Consider the following 17,196-nt stretch of genomic DNA (forward strand, 5'->3'; position numbering starts at 1 on the left):
ATATACTTTTCGACAGTTTTGCGTGAATGAAGTGTTCTGTGCTTAGAAATAACTATTTTTCCTTTCTGAAATAGCGAATATTAGGTAATAAATAGATAAATATTGATAATTTTTTATTTACTTTTTTATTTTATTTTATATTATTTTTTTAACTTCTTTCTCAATATTTTTAAGTGAATAAAGTGTTCTATATATGAAAGGAATTATGTTTCTTTGCTAAAGAGCGAATAATGGCTGAAAAAGGGGCAAAAGTCGTATCAGGAGGCATACACACACATAACACCCCGTAACTCCCTATTATATTAACCTATAAATTTCAAACTCGGACCGAAATTAGTGTCCAATGTAACAAGCAATTGCACCAAAGGAATTTTTTATAAATTAATTAGTGGGCCCACAATGGGCCAAAATAAATTTTGTTGACTAACCGGGAGAAGGTGCTTTAAGCTAAATATACGCGGAGCAGGTATGTGAAGCGTGGAACAGTAGGTAGCGCTTTGGGCAGGGTTGATGTGTACTCCAGGAAATCCTGGGTTCGAAACCCTGCAAGGGTAGACTTTAAATATTTCTTATTTATTTTATATTCTGTTTTTTAATATACTTTTCGACAATTTAGCGTGAATGAAGTGTTCTGTGCATAGAAATAACTATTTTTCCTTTACGAAATAGCGAATAACAGCTAATAAATAGATAAATTTTGATTATTTTTCATTTAATTATTTATTTTATTTTATATTACTTTTTTAACTTCTATCTCAATATTATTAAGTGAATAAAGTGTTCTATATATGAAAAGAATTATGTTTCTTTGTTAAAGAGCGAATAATGGCTGAAAAATGGGCTAAAGTCGTATTAGGAGGCTCACACACATAACACCCCGTAACTCCCTATTATATAAACCTATAAATTTCAAACTCGGGCCGAAATTAGTGTTTAATGTAACAAACAATTGCACCAAAGGAATTATTTATAAATTAATTAAAGGGCCCACAATGGACCAAAATAAATTTTGTTGACTAACCGTTAGAAGGTGCTTTAAGATAAATATACGCGGAGCAGGTATGTGAAGCGTGGAACAGTAGGTAGCGCTTTGGGCAGGGTTGATATGTAGTCCAGGAAGTCCTGGGTTCGAAGCCCTGCAAGGGAAGACTTTAAATATTTTTTATTTATTTTATATTCTGTTTTTTAATATACTTTTCGACAATTTAGCGTGAATGAAGTGTTCTGTGCTTAGAAATAACTATTTTTCCTTTCTGAAATAGCGAATAATAGGTAATAAATAGATAAATTTTGATTCTTTTTTATTTACTTATTTAATTTATTTTATAATTTTTTTTTAACTTCTTTCTCAATATTTTTAAGTGAATAAAGAGTTCTATATATGAAAGGAATTATGTTTCTTTGCTAAAGAGCGAATAATGGCTGAAAAAGGGGCAAAAGTCGTATCAGGAGGCACACACACATAACTCCCCGTAACTCCCTATTATATTAACCTATAAATTTCAAACTCGGACCGAAATTAGTGTTTAATGTAACAAGCAATTGCACCAAAGGAATTTTTTATAAATTAATTAGTGGGCCCACAATGGGCCAAAATAAATTTTGTTGACTAACCGGGAGAAGATGCTTTAAGCTAAATATACGCGGAGCAGGTATGTGAAGCGTGGCATAGTTGGTAGCGCTTTGGGAAGGGTTGATATGTAGTTCAGGAAGTCCTGGGTTCGAAGCCCTGCAAGGGAAGACTTTCAATATTTTTTATTTATTTTATATCCTGTTTTTTAATATACTTTTCGACAATTTAGCGTGAATGAAGTGTTCTGTGCATAGAAATAACTATTTTTCCTTTACGAAATAACGAATAACAGCTAATAAATAGATAAATTTTGATTATTTTTTATTTATTTATTTATTTTATTTTATATTACTTTTTTAACTTCTTTCTCAATATTTTTAAGTGAATAAAGTGTTCTATATATGAAAAGAATTATGTTTCTTTGTTAAGAGCGAATAATGGCTGAAAAATGGGCAAAAGTCGTATTAGGAGGCACACACACATAACACCCCGTAACTCCCTATTATATAAACCTATAAATTTCAAACTCGGGCCGAAATTAGTGCTTAATGTAACAAACAATTGCACCAAAGGAACTATTTATAAATTAATTAAAGGGCCCACAATGGACCAAAATAAATTTTGTTGACTAAACATTAGAAGGTGCTTTAAGCTAAATATACGCGGAGCAGGTATGTGAAGCGTGGAACAGTAGGTAGCGCTTTGGGCAGGGTTGATATGTAGTCCAGGAAGTCCTGGGTTCGAAACCTCGCAAGAGTAGACTTTAAATTTTTTTTATTTATTTTATATTCTGTTTTTTAATATACTTTTCGACAGTTTTGCGTGAATGAAGTGTTCTGTGCTTAGAAATAACTATTTTTCCTTTCTGAAATAGCGAATAACAGCTAATAAATAGATAAATTTTGATTATTTTTTATTTATTTATTTATTTTATTTTATATTACTTTTTTAACTTCTTTCTCAATATTTTTAAGTGAATAAAGTGTTCTATATATGAAAAGAATTATGTTTCTTTGTTAAGAGCGAATAATGGCTGAAAAATGGGCAAAAGTCGTATTAGGAGGCACACACACATAACACCCCGTAACTCCCTATTATATAAACCTATAAATTTCAAACTCGGGCCGAAATTAGTGCTTAATGTAACAAACAATTGCACCAAATGAACTATTTATAAATTAATTAAAGGGCCCACAATGGACCAAAATAAATTTTGTTGACTAAACGTTAGAAGGTGCTTTAAGCTAAATATACGCGGAGCAGGTATGTGAAGCGTGGAACAGTAGGTAGCGCTTTGGGCAGGGTTGATATGTAGTCCAGGAAGTCCTGGGTTCGAAACCTCGCAAGAGTAGACTTTAAGTTTTTTTTATTTATTTTATATTCTGTTTTTTAATATACTTTTCGACAGTTTTGCGTGAATGAAGTGTTCTGTGCTTAGAAATAACTATTTTTCCTTTCTGAAATAGCGAATATTAGGTAATAAATAGATAAATATTGATTATTTTTTATTTACTTTTTTATTTTATTTTATGTTATTTTTTTAACTTCTTTCTCAATATTTTTAAGTGAATAAAGTGTTCTATATATGAAAGGAATTATGTTTCTTTGCTAAAGAGCGAATAATGGCTGAAAAAGGGGCAAAAGTCGTATCAGGAGGCACACACACACATAACACCCCGTAACTCCCTATTATATTAACCTATAAATTTCAAACTCGGACCGAAATTAGTGTCTAATGTAACAAGCAATTGCACCAAAGGAATTTTTTATAAATTAATTAGTGGGCCCACAATGGGCCAAAATAAATTTTGTTGACTAACCGGGAGAAGGTGCTTTAAGCTAAATATACGCGGAGCAGGTAAGTGAAGCGTGGCACAGTAGGTAGCGCTTTGGGCAGGGTTGATGTGTACTCCAGGAAATCCTGGGTTCGAAACCCTGAAAGGGTAGACTTTAAATATTTTTTATTTATTTTATATTCTGTTTTTTAATATACTTTTCGACAATTTAGCGTGAATGAAGTGTTCTGTGCATAGAAATAACTATTTTTCCTTTACGAAATAGCGAATAACAGCTAATAAATAGATAAATTTTGATTATTTTTCATTTATTTATTTATTATATTTTATATTACTTTTTTAACTTCTTTCTCAATATTATTAAGTGAATAAAGTGTTCTATATATGAAAAGAATTATGTTTCTTTGTTAAAGAGCGAATAATGGCTGAAAAATGGGCAAAAGTCGTATTAGGAGGCACACACACATAACACCCCGTAACTCCCTATTATATAAACCTATAAATTTCAAACTCGGGCCGAAATTAGTGTTTAATGTAACAAGCAATTGCACCAAAGGAATTATTTATAAATTAATTAAAGGGCCCACAATGGACCAAAATAAATTTTGTTGACTAACCGTTAGAAGGTGCTTTAAGCTAAATATACGCGGAGCAGGTATGTGAATCGTGGAACAGTAGGTAGCGCTTTGGGCAGGGTTGATATGTAGTCCAGGAAGTCCTGGGTTCGAAGCCCTGCAAGGGAAGACTTTAAATATTTTTTATTTATTTTATATTCTGTTTTTTAATATACTTTTCGACAATTTAGCGTGAATGAAGTGTTCCGTGCTTAGAAATAACTATTTTTCCTTTCTGAAATAGCGAATAATAGGTAATAAATAGATAAATTTTGATTCTTTTTTATTTACTTATTTAATTTATTTTATAATTTTTTTTTAACTTCTTTCTCAATATTTTTAAGTGAATAAAGAGTTCTATATATGAAAGGAATTATGTTTCTTTGCTAAAGAGTGAATAATGGCTGAAAAAGGGGCAAAAGTCGTATCAGGAGGCACACACACATAACTCCCCGTAACTCCCTATTATATTAACCTATAAATTTCAAACTCGGACCGAAATTAGTGTTTAATGTAACAAGCAATTGCACCAGAGGAATTTTTTATAAATTATTTAGTGGGCCCACAATGGGCCAAAATAAATTTTGTGGACTCACCGGGAGAAGGTGCTTTAAGCTAAATATACGCGGAGCAGGTAAGTGAAGCGTGGCACAGTAGGTAGCGCTGTGGGCAGGATTGATATGTAGTCCCGGAAGTCCTGGGTTCGAAGCCCTGCAAGGGTAGACGTTAAATATTTTTTATTTATTTTATATTCTGTTTTTTAATGTACTTTTCGACAATTTAGCGTCAATAAATTGTTCTGTGCATAGAAATAACTATTTTTCCTATATGAAATAGCGAATAATAGGTAATAAATAGATAAATTTTGATTATTTTTTATTTACTTATTTATTTTATTTTATATTATTTTTTTAACTTCTTTCTCAATATTTTTAAGTGAATAAAGTGTTCTATATATGAAAGGAATTATGTTTCTTTGCTAAAGAGCGAATAATGGCTGAAAAAGGGGCAAAAGTGGTATCAGGAGGCACACACACATAACACCCCGTAACTCCCTATTATATTAACCTATAAATTTCAAACTCGGACCGAAATTAGTGTCTAATGTAACAAGCAATTGCACCAAAGGAAGTTTTTATAAATTAATTAGTGGGCCCACAATGGGCCAAAATAAATTTTGTTGACTAACCGGGAGAAGGTGCTTTAAGCTAAATATACGCGGAGCAGGTAAGGGAAGCGTGGCACAGTAGGTAGCGCTTTGGGCAGGGTTGATGTTTACTCCAGGAAATCCTGGGTTCGAAACCCTGCAAGGGTAGACTTTAAATTTTTTTATTTATTTTATATTCTGTTTTTTAATATACTTTTCGACAATTTAGCGTGAATGAAGTGTTCTGTGCATAGAAATAACTATTTTTCCTTTACGAAATAGCGAATAATAGGTAATAAATAGATAAATTTTGATTATTTTTTATTTACTTATTTAATTTATTTTATAATTTTTTTTTAACTTCTTTCTCAAAATTTTTAGTGAATAAAGAGTTCTATATATGAAAGGAATTATGTTTCTTTGCTAAAGAGCGAATAATGGCTGAAAAAGGGGCAAAAGTCGTATCAGGAGGCACACACACATAACTCCCCATAACTCCCTATTATATTAACCTATAAATTTCAAACTCGGACCGAAATTAGTGTTTAATGTAACAAGCATTTGCACCAGAGGAATTTTTTATAAATTATTTAGTGGGCCCACAATGGGCCAAAATAAATTTTGTTGACTCACCGGGAGAAGGTGCTTTAAGCTAAATATACGCGGAGCAGGTAAGTGAAGCGTGGCACAGTAGGTAGCGCTGTGGGCAGGATTGATATGTAGTCCCGGATGTCCTGGGTTCGAAGCCCTGCAAGAGTAGACGTTAAATATTTTTTATTTATTTTATATTCTGTTTTTCTATGTACTTTTCGACAATTTAGCGTGAATAAATTGTTCTGTGCATAGAAATAACTATTTTTCCTATATGAAATAGCGAATAACAGCTAATAAATAGATAAATTTTGATTATTTTTTATTTATTTTTTTTTATTTTATATTATTTTTTCAACTTCTTTCTCAATATTTTTAAGTGAATAAAGTGTTCTATATATGAAAAGAATTATGTTTCTTTGTTAAAGAGCGAATAAAGGCTGAAAAAGGGGCAAAAGTCGTATTAGGAGGCACACACACATAACACCCCGTAACTCCCTATTATATAAACCTATAAATTTCAAACTCGGGCCGAAGTTAGTGTTTAATGTAACAAGCAATTGCACCAAAGGAATTTTTTATAAATTAATTAGTGGGCCCACAATGGGCCAAAATAAATTTTGTTGACTAACCGGGAGAAGATGCTTTAAGCTAAATATACGCGGAGCAGGTATGTGAAGCGTGGCATAGTTGGTAGCGCTTTGGGAAGGGTTGATATGTAGTTCAGGAAGTCCTGGGTTCGAACCCCTGCAAGGGAAGACTTTCAATATTTTTTATTTATTTTATATCCTGTTTTTTAATATACTTTTCGACAATTTAGCGTGAATGAAGTGTTCTGTGCATAGAAATAACTATTTTTCCTTTACGAAATAACGAATAACAGCTAATAAATAGATAAATTTTGATTATTTTTTATTTATTTATTTATTTTATTTTATATTACTTTTTTAACTTCTTTCTCAATATTTTTAAGTGAATAAAGTGTTCTATATATGAAAAGAATTATGTTTCTTTGTTAAGAGCGAATAATGGCTGAAAAATGGGCAAAAGTCGTATTAGGAGGCACACACACATAACACCCCGTAACTCCCTATTATATAAACCTATAAATTTCAAACTCGGGCCGAAATTAGTGCTTAATGTAACAAACAATTGCACCAAAGGAACTATTTATAAATTAATTAAAGGGCCCACAATGGACCGAAATAAATTTTGTTGACTAAACATTAGAAGGTGCTTTAAGCTAAATATACGCGGAGCAGGTATGTGAAGCGTGGAACAGTAGGTAGCGCTTTGGGCAGGGTTGATATGTAGTCCAGGAAGTCCTGGGTTCGAAACCTCGCAAGAGTAGACTTTAAATTTTTTTTATTTATTTTATATTCTGTTTTTTAATATACTTTTCGACAGTTTTGCGTGAATGAAGTGTTCTGTGCTTAGAAATAACTATTTTTCCTTTCTGAAATAGCGAATAACAGCTAATAAATAGATAAATTTTGATTATTTTTTATTTATTTATTTATTTTATTTTATATTACTTTTTTAACTTCTTTCTCAATATTTTTAAGTGAATAAAGTGTTCTATATATGAAAAGAATTATGTTTCTTTGTTAAGAGCGAATAATGGCTGAAAAATGGGCAAAAGTCGTATTAGGAGGCACACACACATAACACCCCGTAACTCCCTATTATATAAACCTATAAATTTCAAACTCGGGCCGAAATTAGTGCTTAATGTAACAAACAATTGCACCAAATGAACTATTTATAAATTAATTAAAGGGCCCACAATGGACCAAAATAAATTTTGTTGACTAAACGTTAGAAGGTGCTTTAAGCTAAATATACGCGGAGCAGGTATGTGAAGCGTGGAACAGTAGGTAGCGCTTTGGGCAGGGTTGATATGTAGTCCAGGAAGTCCTGGGTTCGAAACCTCGCAAGAGTAGACTTTAAGTTTTTTTTATTTATTTTATATTCTGTTTTTTAATATACTTTTCGACAGTTTTGCGTGAATGAAGTGTTCTGTGCTTAGAAATAACTATTTTTCCTTTCTGAAATAGCGAATATTAGGTAATAAATAGATAAATATTGATTATTTTTTATTTACTTTTTTATTTTATTTTATGTTATTTTTTTAACTTCTTTCTCAATATTTTTAAGTGAATAAAGTGTTCTATATATGAAAGGAATTATGTTTCTTTGCTAAAGAGCGAATAATGGCTGAAAAAGGGGCAAAAGTCGTATCAGGAGGCACACACACACATAACACCCCGTAACTCCCTATTATATTAACCTATAAATTTCAAACTCGGACCGAAATTAGTGTCTAATGTAACAAGCAATTGCACCAAAGGAATTTTTTATAAATTAATTAGTGGGCCCACAATGGGCCAAAATAAATTTTGTTGACTAACCGGGAGAAGGTGCTTTAAGCTAAATATACGCGGAGCAGGTAAGTGAAGCGTGGCACAGTAGGTAGCGCTTTGGGCAGGGTTGATGTGTACTCCAGGAAATCCTGGGTTCGAAACCCTGAAAGGGTAGACTTTAAATATTTTTTATTTATTTTATATTCTGTTTTTTAATATACTTTTCGACAATTTAGCGTGAATGAAGTGTTCTGTGCATAGAAATAACTATTTTTCCTTTACGAAATAGCGAATAACAGCTAATAAATAGATAAATTTTGATTATTTTTCATTTATTTATTTATTATATTTTATATTACTTTTTTAACTTCTTTCTCAATATTATTAAGTGAATAAAGTGTTCTATATATGAAAAGAATTATGTTTCTTTGTTAAAGAGCGAATAATGGCTGAAAAATGGGCAAAAGTCGTATTAGGAGGCACACACACATAACACCCCGTAACTCCCTATTATATAAACCTATAAATTTCAAACTCGGGCCGAAATTAGTGTTTAATGTAACAAGCAATTGCACCAAAGGAATTATTTATAAATTAATTAAAGGGCCCACAATGGACCAAAATAAATTTTGTTGACTAACCGTTAGAAGGTGCTTTAAGCTAAATATACGCGGAGCAGGTATGTGAATCGTGGAACAGTAGGTAGCGCTTTGGGCAGGGTTGATATGTAGTCCAGGAAGTCCTGGGTTCGAAGCCCTGCAAGGGAAGACTTTAAATATTTTTTATTTATTTTATATTCTGTTTTTTAATATACTTTTCGACAATTTAGCGTGAATGAAGTGTTCCGTGCTTAGAAATAACTATTTTTCCTTTCTGAAATAGCGAATAATAGGTAATAAATAGATAAATTTTGATTCTTTTTTATTTACTTATTTAATTTATTTTATAATTTTTTTTTAACTTCTTTCTCAATATTTTTAAGTGAATAAAGAGTTCTATATATGAAAGGAATTATGTTTCTTTGCTAAAGAGTGAATAATGGCTGAAAAAGGGGCAAAAGTCGTATCAGGAGGCACACACACATAACTCCCCGTAACTCCCTATTATATTAACCTATAAATTTCAAACTCGGACCGAAATTAGTGTTTAATGTAACAAGCAATTGCACCAGAGGAATTTTTTATAAATTATTTAGTGGGCCCACAATGGGCCAAAATAAATTTTGTGGACTCACCGGGAGAAGGTGCTTTAAGCTAAATATACGCGGAGCAGGTAAGTGAAGCGTGGCACAGTAGGTAGCGCTGTGGGCAGGATTGATATGTAGTCCCGGAAGTCCTGGGTTCGAAGCCCTGCAAGGGTAGACGTTAAATATTTTTTATTTATTTTATATTCTGTTTTTTAATGTACTTTTCGACAATTTAGCGTCAATAAATTGTTCTGTGCATAGAAATAACTATTTTTCCTATATGAAATAGCGAATAACAGCTAATAAATAGATAAATTTTGATTATTTTTTATTTACTTATTTATTTTATTTTATATTATTTTTTTAACTTCTTTCTCAATATTTTTAAGTGAATAAAGTGTTCTATATATGAAAGGAATTATGTTTCTTTGCTAAAGAGCGAATAATGGCTGAAAAAGGGGCAAAAGTCGTATCAGGAGGCACACACACATAACACCCCGTAACTCCCTATTATATTAACCTATAAATTTCAAACTCGGACCGAAATTAGTGTTTAATATTACAAGCAATTGCACCAAAGGAATTTTTTATAAATTAATTAGTGGGCCCACAATGGGCCAAAATAAATTTTGTTGACTAACCGGGAGAAGATGCTTTAAGCTAAATATACGCGGAGCAGGTATGTGAAGCGTGGCACTGTTGGTAGCGCTTTGGGAAGGGTTGATATGTAGTTCAGGAAGTCCTGGGTTCGAAGCCCTGCAAGGGAAGACTTTCAATATTTTTTATTTATTTTATATCCTGTTTTTTAATATACTTTTCGACAATTTAGCGTGAATGAAGTGTTCTGTGCTTAGAAATAACTATTTTTCCTTTCTGAAATAGCGAATAATAGGTAATAAATAGATAAATTTTGATTATTTTTTATTTACTTATTTATTTTATTTTATATTATTTTTTTAACTTCTTTCTCAATATTTTTAAGTGAATAAAGTGTTCTATATATGAAAGGAATTATGTTTCTTTGCTAAAGAGCGAATAATGGCTGAAAAAGGGGCAAAAGTCGTATCAGGAGGCACACACACATAACACCCCGTAACTCCCTATTATATTAACCTATAAATTTCAAACTCGGACCGAAATTAGTGTCTAATGTAACAAGCAATTGCACCAAAGGAAGTTTTTATAAATTAATTAGTGGGCCCACAATGGGCCAAAATAAATTTTGTTGACTAACCGGGAGAAGGTGCTTTAAGCTAAATATACGCGGAGCAGGTAAGGGAAGCGTGGCACAGTAGGTAGCGCTTTGGGCAGGGTTGATGTTTACTCCAGGAAATCCTGGGTTCGAAACCCTGCAAGGGTAGACTTTAAATTTTTTTATTTATTTTATATTCTGTTTTTTAATATACCTTTCGACAATTTAGCGTGAATGAAGTGTTCTGTGCATAGAAATAACTATTTTTCCTTTACGAAATAGCGAATAATAGGTAATAAATAGATAAATTTTGATTATTTTTTATTTACTTATTTAATTTATTTTATAATTTTTTTTTAACTTCTTTCTCAAAATTTTTAGTGAATAAAGAGTTCTATATATGAAAGGAATTATGTTTCTTTGCTAAAGAGCGAATAATGGCTGAAAAAGGGGCAAAAGTCGTATCAGGAGGCACACACACATAACTCCCCATAACTCCCTATTATATTAACCTATAAATTTCAAACTCGGACCGAAATTAGTGTTTAATGTAACAAGCATTTGCACCAGAGGAATTTTTTATAAATTATTTAGTGGGCCCACAATGGGCCAAAATAAATTTTGTTGACTCACCGGGAGAAGGTGCTTTAAGCTAAATATACGCGGAGCAGGTAAGTGAAGCGTGGCACAGTAGGTAGCGCTGTGGGCAGGATTGATATGTAGTCCCGGATGTCCTGGGTTCGAAGCCCTGCAAGAGTAGACGTTAAATATTTTTTATTTATTTTATATTCTGCTTTTTTATGTACTTTTCGACAATTTAGCGTGAATAAATTGTTCTGTGCATAGAAATAACTATTTTTCCTATATGAAATAGCGAATAACAGCTAATAAATAGATAAATTTTGATTATTTTTTATTTATTTTTTTTATTTTATATTATTTTTTCAACTTCTTTCTCAATATTTTTAAGTGAATAAAGTGTTCTATATATGAAAAGAATTATGTTTCTTTGTTAAAGAGCGAATAAAGGCTGAAAAAGGGGCAAAAGTCGTATTAGGAGGCACACACACATAACACCCCGTAACTCCCTATTATATAAACCTATAAATTTCAAACTCGGACCGAAATTAGTGTTTAATGTAACAAACAATTGCACCAAAGGAATTATTTATAAATTATTTAGTGGGCCCACAATGGGCCAAAATAAATTTTGTGGACTCACCGGGAGAAGGTGCTTTAAGCTAAATATACGCGGAGCAGGTAAGTGAAGCGTGGCACAGTAGGTAGCGCTGTGGGCAGGATTGATATGTAGTCCCGGAAGTCCTGGGTTCGAAGCCCTGCAAGGGTAGACGTTAAATATTTTTTATTTATTTTATATTCTGTTTTTTAATGTACTTTTCGACAATTTAGCGTGAATAAATTGTTCTGTGCATAGAAATAACTATTTTTCCTATATGAAATAGCGAATAACAGCTAATAAATAGATAAATTTTCATTATTTTTTATTTATTTATTTATTTTATTTTATATTATTTTTTTAACTTCTTTCTCAATATTTTTAAGTGAATAAAGTGCTCTATATATGAAAGGAATTATGCTTCTTTGCTAAAGAGCGAATAATGGCTGAAAAAGGGGGCAAAAGTCGTATCAGGAGGCAAACACACATAACACCCCGTAACTCCCTATTATATTAACCTGTAAATTTCAAACTCGGACCGAAATTAGTGTTTAATGTAACAAGCAATTGCACCAAAGGAATTTTTTATAAATTAATTAGTGGGCCCACAATGGGCCAAAATAAATTTTGTTGACTAACCGGGAGAAGATGCTTTAAGCTAAATATACGCGGAGCAGGTATGTGAAGCGTGGCACTGTTGGTAGCGCTTTGGGAAGGGTTGATATGTAGTTCAGGAAGTCCTGGGTTCGAAGCCCTGCAAGGGAAGACTTTCAATATTTTTTATTTATTTTATATCCTGTTTTTTAATATACTTTTCGACAATTTAGCGTGAATGAAGTGTTCTGTGCTTAGAAATAACTATTTTTCCTTTCTGAAATAGCGAATAATAGGTAATAAATAGATAAATTTTGATTATTTTTTATTTACTTATTTATTTTATTTTATATTATTTTTTTAACTTCTTTCTCAATATTTTTAAGTGAATAAAGTGTTCTATATATGAAAGGAATTATGTTTCTTTGCTAAAGAGCGAATAATGGCTGAAAAAGGGGCAAAAGTCGTATCAGGAGGCACACACACATAACACCCCGTAACTCCCTATTATATTAACCTATAAATTTCAAACTCGGACCGAAATTAGTGTCTAATGTAACAAGCAATTGCACCAAAGGAAGTTTTTATAAATTAATTAGTGGGCCCACAATGGGCCAAAATAAATTTTGTTGACTAACCGGGAGAAGGTGCTTTAAGCTAAATATACGCGGAGCAGGTAAGGGAAGCGTGGCACAGTAGGTAGCGCTTTGGGCAGGGTTGATGTTTACTCCAGGAAATCCTGGGTTCGAAACCCTGCAAGGGTAGACTTTAAATTTTTTTATTTATTTTATATTCTGTTTTTTAATATACTTTTCGACAATTTAGCGTGAATGAAGTGTTCTGTGCATAGAAATAACTATTTTTCCTTTACGAAATAGCGAATAATAGGTAATAAATAGATAAATTTTGATTATTTTTTATTTACTTATTTAATTTATTTTATAATTTTTTTTAACTTCTTTCTCAAAATTTTTAGTGAATAAAGAGTTCTATATATGAAAGGAATTATGTTTCTTTGCTAAAGAGCGAATAATGGCTGAAAAAGGGGCAAAAGTCGTATCAGGAGGCACACACACATAACTCCCCATAACTCCCTATTATATTAACCTATAAATTTCAAACTCGGACCGAAATTAGTGTTTAATGTAACAAGCATTTGCACCAGAGGAATTTTTTATAAATTATTTAGTGGGCCCACAATGGGCCAAAATAAATTTTGTTGACTCACCGGGAGAAGGTGCTTTAAGCTAAATATACGCGGAGCAGGTAAGTGAAGCGTGGCACAGTAGGTAGCGCTGTGGGCAGGATTGATATGTAGTCCCGGATGTCCTGGGTTCGAAGCCCTGCAAGAGTAGACGTTAAATATTTTTTATTTATTTTATATTCTGTTTTTTTATGTACTTTTCGACAATTTAGCGTGAATAAATTGTTCTGTGCATAGAAATAACTATTTTTCCTATATGAAATAGCGAATAACAGCTAATAAATAGATAAATTTTGATTATTTTTTATTTATTTTTTTTTATTTTATATTATTTTTTCAACTTCTTTCTCAATATTTTTAAGTGAATAAAGTGTTCTATATATGAAAAGAATTATGTTTCTTTGTTAAAGAGCGAATAAAGTCTGAAAAAGGGGCAAAAGTCGTATTAGGAGGCACACACACATAACACCCCGTAACTCCCTATTATATAAACCTATAAATTTCAAACTCGGGCCGAAATTAGTGTTTAATGTAACAAACAATTGCACCAAAGGAATTATTTATAAATTAATTAAAGGGCCCTCAATGGACCAAAATAAATTTTGTTGACTAACCGTTAGAAGGTGCTTTAAGCTAAATATACGCGGAGCAGGTATGTGAAGCGTGGAACAGTAGGTAGCGCTTTGGGCAGGGTTGATATGTAGTCCAGGAAGTCCTGGGTTCGAAGCCCTGCAAGGGAAGACTTTAAATATTTTTTATTTATTTTATATTCTGTTTTTTAATATACTTTTCGACAATTTAGCGTGAATGAAGTGTTCTGTGCTTAGAAATAACTATTTTTCCTTTCTGAAATAGCGAATAATAGGTAATAAATAGATAAATTTTGATTCTTTTTTATTTACTTATTTAATTTATTTTGTAATTTTTTTTTAACTTCTTTCTCAATATTTTTAAGTGAATAAAGTGTTCTATATATGAAAGGAATTATGTTTCTTTGCTAAAGAGTGAATAATGGCTGAAAAAGGGGCAAAAGTCGTATCAGGAGGCACACACACATAACTCCCCGTAACTCCCTATTATATTAACCTATAAATTTCAAACTCGGACCGAAATTAGTGTTTAATGTAACAAGCAATTGCACCAGAGGAATTTTTTATAAATTATTTAGTGGGAGCACAATGGGCCAAAATAAATTTTGTGGACTCACCGGGAGAAGGTGCTTTAAGCTAAATATACGCGGAGCAGGTAAGTGAAGCGTGGCACAGTAGGTAGCGCTGTGGGCAGGATTGATATGTAGTCCCGGAAGTCCTGGGTTCGAAGCCCTGCAAGGGTAGACGTTAAATATTTTTTATTTATTTTATATTCTGTTTTTTAATGTACATTTCGACAATTTAGCGTGAATAAATTGTTCTGTGCATAGAAATAACTATTTTTCCTATATGAAATAGCGAATAACAGCTAATAAATAGATAAATTTTCATTATTTTTTATTTATTTATTTATTTTATTTTATATTATTTTTTTAACTTCTTTCTCAATATTTTTAAGTGAATAAAGTGCTCTATATATGAAAGGAATTATGCTTCTTTGCTAAAGAGCGAATAATGGCTGAAAAAGGGGCAAAAGTCGTATCAGGAGGCACACACACATAACACCCCGTAACTCCCTATTATATTAACCTATAAATTTCAAACTCGGACCGAAATTAGTGTTTAATGTAACAAGCAATTGCACCAAAGGAATTTTTTATAAATTAATTAGTGGGCCCACAATGGGCCAAAATAAATTTTGTTGACTAACCGGGAGAAGATGCTTTAAGCTAAATATACGCGGAGCAGGTATGTGAAGCGTGGCACAGTTGGTAGCGCTTTGGGAAGGGTTGTTATGTAGTTCAGGAAGTCCTGGGTTCGAAGCCCTGCAAGGGAAGACTTTCAATATTTTTTATTTATTTTATATCCTGTTTTTTAATATACTTTTCGACAATTTAGCGTGAATGAAGTGTTCTGTGCTTAGAAATAACTATTTTTCCTTTCTGAAATAGCGAATAATAGGTAATAAATAGATAAATTTTGATTATTTTTTATTTACTTATTTATTTTATTTTATATTATTTTTTTAACTTCTTTCTCAATATTTTTAAGTGAATAAAGTGTTCTATATATGAAAGGAATTATGTTTCTTTGCTAAAGAGCGAATAATGGCTGAAAAAGGGGCAAAAGTCGTATCAGGAGGCACACACACATAACACCCCGTAACTCCCTATTATATTAACCTATAAATTTCAAACTCGGGCCGAAATTAGTGTTTAATGTAACAAGCAATTGCACCAAAGGAATTATTTATAAATTAATTAAAGGGCCCACAATGGACCAAAATAAATTTTGTTGACTAACCGTTAGAAGGTGCTTTAAGCTAAATATACGCGGAGCAGGTATGTGAATCGTGGAACAGTAGGTAGTGCTTTGGGCAGGGTTGATATGTAGTCCAGGAAGTCCTGGGTTCGAAGCCCTGCAAGGGAAGACTTTAAATATTTTTTATTTATTTTATATTCTGTTTTTTAATATACTTTTCGACAATTTAGCGTGAATGAAGTGTTCCGTGCTTAGAAATAACTATTTTTCCTTTCTGAAATAGCGAATAATAGGTAATAAATAGATAAATTTTGATTCTTTTTTATTTACTTATTTAATTTATTTTATAATTTTTTTTTAACTTCTTTCTCAATATTTTTAAGTGAATAAAGAGTTCTATATATGAAAGGAATTATGTTTCTTTGCTAAAGAGTGAATAATGGCTGAAAAAGGGGCAAAAGTCGTATCAGGAGGCACACACACATAACTCCCCGTAACTCCCTATTATATTAACCTATAAATTTCAAACTCGGACCGAAATTAGTGTTTAATGTAACAAGCAATTGCACCAGAGGAATTTTTTATAAATTATTTAGTGGGCCCACAATGGGCCAAAATAAATTTTGTGGACTCACCGGGAGAAGGTGCTTTAAGCTAAATATACGCGGAGCAGGTAAGTGAAGCGTGGCACAGTAGGTAGCGCTGTGGGCAGGATTGATATGTAGTCCCGGAAGTCCTGGGTTCGAAGCCCTGCAAGGGTAGACGTTAAATATTTTTTATTTATTTTATATTCTGTTTTTTAATGTACTTTTCGACAATTTAGCGTGAATAAATTGTTCTGTGCATAGAAATAACTATTTTTCCTATATGAAATAGCGAATAACAGCTAATAAATAGATAAATTTTCATTATTTTTTATTTATTTATTTATTTTATTTTATATTATTTTTTTAACTTCTTTCTCAATATTTTTAAGTGAATAAAGTGCTCTATATATGAAAGGAATTATGCTTCTTTGCTAAAGAGCGAATAATGGCTGAAAAAGGGGCAAAAGTCGTATCAGGAGGCACACACACATAACACCCCGTAACTCCCTATTATATTAACCTATAAATTTCAAACTCGGACCGAAATTAGTGTTTAATGTAACAAGCAATTGCACCAAAGGAATTTTTTATAAATTAATTAGTGGGCCCACAATGGGCCAAAATAAATTTTGTTGACTAACCGGGAGAAGATGCTTTAAGCTAAATATACGCGGAGCAGGTATGTGAAGCGTGGCACAGTTGGTAGCGCTTTGGGAAGGGTTGATATATAGTTCAGGAAGTCCTGGGTTCGAAGCCCTGCAAGGGAAGACTTTCAATATTTTTTATTTATTTTATATCCTGTTTTTTAATATACTTTTCGA

Source organism: Parasteatoda tepidariorum, chromosome 10 (assembly GCF_982258835.1).
Source record: "Parasteatoda tepidariorum strain Cologne lab strain chromosome 10, Ptep-v5.0, whole genome shotgun sequence".
Lineage (NCBI taxonomy): Eukaryota > Metazoa > Arthropoda > Arachnida > Araneae > Theridiidae > Parasteatoda > Parasteatoda tepidariorum.